This window comes from Penaeus monodon, unplaced genomic scaffold, assembly GCF_015228065.2.
Source record: "Penaeus monodon isolate SGIC_2016 unplaced genomic scaffold, NSTDA_Pmon_1 PmonScaffold_11756, whole genome shotgun sequence".
NCBI classification, from domain to species: Eukaryota; Metazoa; Arthropoda; class Malacostraca; order Decapoda; family Penaeidae; genus Penaeus; species Penaeus monodon.
This window is the reverse complement of record NW_023640554.1, coordinates 1223-9043: the sequence shown is the minus strand read 5'-3', so window position 1 is coordinate 9043 and position 7821 is coordinate 1223. Positions and strand designations below refer to the sequence as shown.

The window sequence follows — 7821 nt, the reverse complement described above, 5'->3', positions numbered from 1 at the left end:
GACTTTTGGGTTGTTTTTCTTAAAAGTGTTAGATTTATCGGGAAAATCTCCTCATACGTTACCGCCGGATTTTTTCGGGAAAATAAAAGACTGACAAAAATTGTACATACAAAATAATTTGTGAGTGTGCTCGCGCCTGGATTTTCACAGGATGAGTTTGTTGTTAGAATTTGGGAGTGTCTGTAACACAAAACTAATACGGGGGTGAATTTCCAAAACGTTCACGGATCTGCTCAACTCGCTGTTTAGATATGTCAAACAAAAAAATCACGCGAAGACGCGGCGACGTTTCGCGACTGACAAACTTGGGGTTTTTTGAAATTTGGCAACAAATATGATCGAGACGATTTCACAACCTTTTTCGTACTTTTCGACTCCACCGCTCGTGCTATCGGACAACCGCGTCAAAGTGATCATGACAAGATTTTCGCGGCCTTTTTGGCCTGCAGGTGTTTAAACTCGACGGAAATGAAGGTTTACATGACAGCGAGGCCCTTGTCATCCAGGGGGCTTCAGGACTCGCTGGGGGCCAAAACCCCCGCGGGATGTTCCCAAAGTGGTGAAGAGCCCGCCTCCCTCAGGACCCTCGACCTAGGGAAACCAGGTAAGGTCAAAACAACAAGTCCTTCCCAATTTCCCTCCCCTTTAGTGTTCTAAGACTTGTGCAAACGACATAGAAACTCACGAAAAGTTTTTTTAAAAACCTCCCGTCTCTGAAAGTCTTGATCTGTCGCAACAGGATTTTCATGTAGAAAGGGAGCTTTTGATAACAACAGAATTTTGAAGCTATAATTTTAGTGACAATATTTTGACAAATTTAAAGTTTTTTTAAAAAAACCTGAAAAATTTTCAGTGGCTTAATTTGTCAAAAATCATTTTTAAATGTTTGATTATGCATTTATACCAAAAGGGTTTTCAATTTAGATCGGCGGTCAAAATAACATTAATGATTTGGGAAAATCTTAAAATTTTGAAGAGAGCCCATTTAAAAATCTTTGACGCTATTTTTAACGGGTTACAAACATCATGCAAGTTCGTTCCTGAAGTGTTGAATATTTCCTGAACAAAAATCTTATGAAAGCGGGGCACCTTTCGCTTTTCATAAAAATAATTTTAAAAAAGTGGACAAAGCAAAAAAGATCAGAAATCTCGTCAGACAGCCCCAAAGGTTTCCCCCAAATGGATCCTTCTCGTGACCTGCCCGAGTTCTACCTGGGCGGGAACCCTTTCGATGCGCTGCACGATGAGGGGCTGGACGATCAACGCTATATGGGCCACCCAGCGCCTGGGTGATGCCCTCGACTCCATCGGTGTCGCCATGAAAAACGGGCACCATCCCTGCTGGAGCCAAGAAACTGCATTCCTCTGGAGACGACTCGCACGTTTCACCCGCTGTAAAGCTGCGATTTGACGCCTGCACTGCGGGAGGCCCCGCCAATGCACCTGTTTCCACGAAAAAACCCTGGGCACAACTCGTCGACTGTCCCGGGGCTACGGTTCCGGCCGGAGAGGACCCGAGGGACTCCCCCGAGGTATACCTGGACGGGCAACCGCACTCTCATCCCTCTCCACCCACACTTCATCGGGGGGAAAAACATCGAGTTCTTTATTGAATGACACGGCGTCGAAGTCATACACAACAACCTTCAAGGGGACTGAATTATTAGAACACTCTACCTTCATAGAAATTCAATCAAGGAACTTAAAGGGTTTATGATTTTTGAACATCTTCCCCTTCTACGTAAATTGTTTTTAAAATAATGAATTTTTTTTATACAAAATTACAACTTTCCCTGACTCTCGCCTCGTTAGGGAAAGGGGCTAGACAAAAACCGCCTGAAACTTTCCTGTGAACTTTTTCACTAAAAACCCCATAATCCCCATTCCCTTTCCCCCTCAGCGAGAACCCTTTGGACCTGCGATTGTGAAAACCGAGGGACATTCAGGCAGGCCCCAGGGCGCGGCGGGAAAAAACTCAGGGACGGCGGATAAAATCTACTGCGCTCCAACGGTGGGCCAAGTGGGGGCTCGGGTCTCGACCTAAAAATCACTCCTCTGTAAAAACGAGCCGAGACTACCACTATTCACACGGGGCTTATTGGACTACGTGTTCCTCCCCACCATCAGCTCGGGGGCCTTCCCGTGCTCCTACCATCCCCCTCATCGTTTTCTGAAAAACCGCAATCGCATGAGGGTGTGGGTGTACGCCAAGTGGGGGCGTCAGACCTTTACCGGAGCGAGTACGGGGGAAAAGACCCCCCGAAAAGGCTTTTGAGCGTTTGTGAGTTCGCTCGAAGGGAGAGGTTTTCGTGACGCAGTTCTCCCCCCGAGCTGGGCGGGGAGCCCCGCGTACAAACTGTGTCTGCATTATGAGACTTTCCTGTCGGTCCCTATATAAGGGGACCCCCTCCTTAGCGCTGTGGAAACGAGCAAACGCACGATTTTTATTTTACCCGAAAATTTTAAAAATCAGAGGGGTGTCGCTTCGACCCTGGGCTCACCGAGGTCCTCAAGCAGACGTCGCCGTTAACGTATATTTTGGGGGGTTCCACAGCGGGATCTGGACCCCGACATCCGCCTCTACCTAAAAACAAACCGTATTTGAAGTGGGGCACACGCATTTCGGGGAGAAAGCTCAATTCGCCATGCCGACGCGCAGCCGCCCCCGGGAACCCCAGCTATGCCATTGCCCCCACAGCAGCCGGGTCCTCCCCCTGTTCCTCTGCCACCTAAAGGGGCCCCAACTGACCCCGGGAGCATCTTCAGAACACAAACAGCAAATAGAGTCAGCCGTTGCAGTATTGTTGTTTTTGCTGCGAACCAATTGCACGTGCGGGTTTTAGGGATGTCCCGAGTCAACGATGGGGAAGGGAAAATTACCACTACCTATTTATCCTAAAACATTAAACAAATTAGCCAAAAACGTTTGCCTTATTTGCTTCCCTTTTAACGGAAATTTTTGAAATTGTTCGAAAAGGGGAAAAATCCCTCCCTTTCTAGTTGACCCTGAAAAAGGGGGGCATTGCTTCCGCCAGCAGGTGCGACGGTCAGAATGTCCCGGGAGCGGCCGACGCCGTGTTCCCCTGGGTCGCAGGTACCACAAGAGGGGCCCGGCCCGGCCCTGTGTTTGTGTGTGGGGCTTCCCTTTTTCCCGGCCTGGGTCTGTGCTCGTGGGTCGCGCCTCATCCCGCCCCTGGTTTATCTTGTTGTGTTATGTGGATTTTTATTGTTATATCGTTGTTGTCTTTAAATAATTTTTTGTTGATGTATATTTGTTTAAAATTTTTAAGGATGAAAACAAAGTAGACCGGGAAATTACGAATAATATTTCACTGGAACAACCAAACATGATCAATAGATTATCCCTTGTGATAGTGACGAAAATCCTCGCAAAAACACAATAAAAGGGGGTTAATTGGTGATTCGTGGTGAAGGTGCCCCGTGGTTTTTTGAGGACGGAAGACGAATGTGAAAGGGTAAAGAAGGGAGAAACGTCGGGCGTCGGTCGGGAGCTGGCCCGGCCTCGCCCTCCGACCAGGCGGGCCCCCCTTCCCCCACGGAGCCACACCGAGGCTTTTCTTTTGTACTTACGGGCTTATATTTTCCCCCTTTTTATTTTTAAATATTACATATGCATTCATACTCTTTTTTAAACGCCCTGGGTTTTGAGCTTAGGGAATTTGTTTTGTTATTGGGGTTTGTCTACAAACAAAATGTTATTTTTTTGAAGCGGTATGTGATAAATGAACATATTTTGTCGATGCCAAATTTTATTTAGGATAGTTGACTATCGGAGATACGAACCCCAAAATGGTGTCCCATGTTTTAACACTTCAAAATTATTTCGTTGGAATATATTAAACACATTTTTAATGATTTTTTTTTTTGGGGATTTTACTTTTTATTAATTGTGTTATTACGTTAATTGGCTTCCCTTTTAAAACCCCCTAAAAAGGTAATGCTAGATATGTTAATAAACTGTATGATCGACGTAGTATTTTATGAGTGTGTATTATTTATCTTTAAGGTCGGGTTAAAAACAAAGGGATGTTTTTTCAGTCGCTGAAAAACTCGGCTGTGTTTTTATGCTTTTTTGTGTTGATTTGATGCCTCACTCTTATACTAATTTTTTCAAGTTTTTGGAAAATTGTGTTTATATTGTTTTATATCTCGCCCATGGGTCACCCCCTCCCGTTCTCCGCCCCTTTGGGGCAAACACTGCATTTCATCGGGTGTTTTGGCCGGTATATATGTTGATTCATACTATATACATACAACCCATATAATGTGTGTGTTGGTGGGGTGGTGTTTGTGTGTTGTGTGGTGTGTTGTGTGTGGGTTGTGTGGTGTTGGTGTGTGGTGGTGTTGTTGGTGTGTGTTATGTATGTTTGTTGTACATATATATATATATTATAAAATTTTTATATATATTTATTGATATATATTAAAAATAAATATTATATAAATTTATACACACACACACCACACACACACACACCCACACACACACCCACAACCCCCCACACACACAACACCAAACCCCAAAATATATTTATAAATATATATATTAAATATATATTATATATATTTTAATATAATATATAATTTAATTGTTTTAAAATTTAATTTTTAATTATATTATATTTTATAATTATAATCTCTACATCGCTTTATGTTAATTTTCTTTAAATATATATTATATTTTGTATAAAATAAAAACATAATCTAAAAGAAATGTTTTTTTTTTTTTTTTTTTTTTTTTTTTTTTTTTTTTGGGGTGTGTGGGGTGGTGTTTTTTTTTCTTTTTTTTTTATAATATTTTTAAAATTTTTATTTTTTTTTTTTATATATATATATATAATATATATTATAATAATATATATATTAATATATATATTATGCACCATGCCCAAACACACAACACACACACAAACCCCCACACCACACCACAACACACACAAACCACACACACACACCACACACACCACACAAAAACCCACAACACACAAAACAAACAAAAACACACACACAGGGGATGTTGATATTATATATATATATAATATATATATATAAGATATAAAAATTATTATATATATTACATATATGTTATATAAAATTTTTGTTGTTTATGGTACTAATTTTTCTCTCTCTTCCCCCTCTCTCTCTCCCTGCTCTCTCTTTTCTCTCTTTCTTCTCTCTCTCCTTCCTCTCTTCCTCTCCCCCTCTCCCCTCTCTCTCTCCTCTCTCTCCTTCTCTTTCTTCCTTTCCACACCCCCACAAAAACTCATATTTTTAAAATATATAATATATATTATAATTTTAAATATATATATATATATATATAAAAATATAAATAGTTTTTATATAAATATATATTTTTATATATATAAATAATATAATTTTTATAATTATATATAAATTTTATATATAATATATATATATTATATATATATATTATATATATATTTATTTATAAAATATAAATATTTTAAAATTATATACATATATAAAAAATTTTTTATTAAAAATTAATATATATATATATATTATATATTTAATATTATATATTAATATATATATACATCATACATATAATATAATTTTGTAAGTTTAATTTATATTTATAATAATAATTAAAATAGAAATACATATATATGTATGCTACTACATAAGAGCAAATTGTTATGTGGGTGTTTTTGGGGTGTGTGGGGGTGTGTGTGTGTGTGTGTGGTTGTGTGTGTGTGTTTATGGTTACATATACTTTAATTTTAATTTAATTTAGATAAAAAGTACCATCCCACATTAATGCATATTTAACATGCTGTTGTTGTTTGTGTGAGTGTCTGTGGGTTTTGTCATTTTAAAAAAACGTGTGCAACCCCCCTCTACTTTTTAATTTTCTCCCCCGTCCCTGTCTGCCTTAAAACCCCTTTTCTGTATTTTAATCACCATCATCCCTTTACCTTCCTCTACTCTCTTATCCCTCTCCCTTGTCACCCTCCGCCTTTGCCTCACCTCTAACCTCTGTTTCACCCTGTGTCTTCCTTCTCTTTTACTCCCTTCTCTTTTTTTTTCATTCCTCTCTGTCCTCTCTCTCTGTATGTTATCCAGATAAAAGTGTAATGCATTATGTCATTGCATTAAATTATCTTTATTTTTCCGTATTTCTCTTCGTTTCTTTGATTTTCTGCCTGCCTGGTGCCCCCCCCCCTCCTCTCTCTCTCTCTATCCCTCTTCTCTCTTCCTCCTCTCTCCTTTTCTTCTCTCCTCTCTCTCTACTGTCTCTTCTCTCTCTTTCTTCTGTCTCCTCTCTTTCTTCTTTCTTCATTTTCCTCGTTTTAAAACCCTTTACATGACCCTTTTCTTTCCCTTATTATCTTTTTTGTTTTCCCCTCTATCCCCGCATTCACCGCCGTTCGAACCCCTCCCCAATATCCTTTCTTTTTCCTTGCCTCTATCATTCTTCAATCATCCCACTTGCCGCCTTTTTTCGTCATCATTCACCCCCCCCGCCCCTTTCTCTTTCCCTTTTAACCCCCCCCCCCCTTCCCCTTTTAAATTTTCCCCTTCCTCCTTCGCTTCCCCCTCCCCCTTTTTCCTTCCCCCTTCCTCCTCCCTTTTTCCTCCTTTCCCCCTCCCCTCTACCTCCCCCCCCCCTTCCCCCCTTCCCCCTCCCCCCCTTCCTCCCCCCCCCCCCCCCCCCTCCCCCCCTTTTCCCCCTCTCCCCCCCCTCCTCCTCCCCCCTCCCCCCTTTCCTCCCCCTCCTGCCCCCTCCTCCTCCTCCTCCTCCTCCCCTCCCCTCCTCCTCCCTCTCCCCCCTCCTGTTGCTTCGGGTTTTTTTCCTTTGCTTTTTCCAGGCCCGAACCCGAGCCGGGACAGGGCAATTCCCATCCTGCAGATTGTTAGCGGGTCCCCCCAGGCACTGGCTTATACATTTTTGGGTTTTCAGTTTGCTTTAGGAGTAACTGGTTTTTACTGCATTTGTAAGAATTTTTAAAAATCTGTCAGCTGATATTCATTAATTTTTTTTCTTTTTTTTCAGTCCAAAATATCAATAAAAACCAAAAAATGTTATTATCAAAGTTTTTTTTCTGCTCTGTGCAATAGAAAAGATTGAGTGGCTGTCGAAATGAAAATTACTACTTATCATGCGATAAAAACCCCGCATCCTACATCTAAATTGCCAAAGTTTAAATCTTTTAGTTTTTTTTTTAAAAACCCTTACTTCCTTTGAAGTTTTGAAAGCTTACGTCTCCTCTTCTGAAAAAGTCGCTTTTGAATATGCAGCTCTCATCGACTGGGGGTTTAATTCCAGGGGTTTCGGGAGGAAAAAAAAATCGATTGAAAAAGTCGGTTTTTGGCCCCCTCTCTCATAAATCCAAAAACCGTACATTTCAGAGGCCACGCTATATTCCCCGTCATGCTTCATCGCATGCTACGGTTTGTATGATAATACACGTCCCTATGCAAAAAGGGGAGTTGGATGATTAACCGGCCCGCCCTTGTATTTTTTATTATTATTATTTTTCCACCCCTTCCCCCTAATCAAAAGAAAATTTACGCATAAGCCTTTTTTCTAAAACTAATAAAAACTTAATTAAAAATAATGCTTTCATTTTATAACCTTTTTAGCAGTATTTAAAAAAAAAGAAAAAGGAACGGGAAATCAAAAAGAAAAAAAAAAAAAAATATGCGTGTTCACAATAGCATTACAAATTATATATATATTAAAATAAATATATTTTATATATAATTATATATAATATATATATTAATATAATTATATAATATATAAAAACGCTGTATCTATATACACAAACG

At 40.0% G+C, this 7821-nt stretch overlaps 1 pseudogene; it reads left to right on the top strand.

The window, feature by feature from the left end:
- Positions 1-217: 217 nt before the first annotated feature.
- LOC119568952 lies at positions 218-1411 on the top strand (annotated as a pseudogene).
- The last annotated feature ends 6410 nt before the right edge of the window (positions 1412-7821 follow it).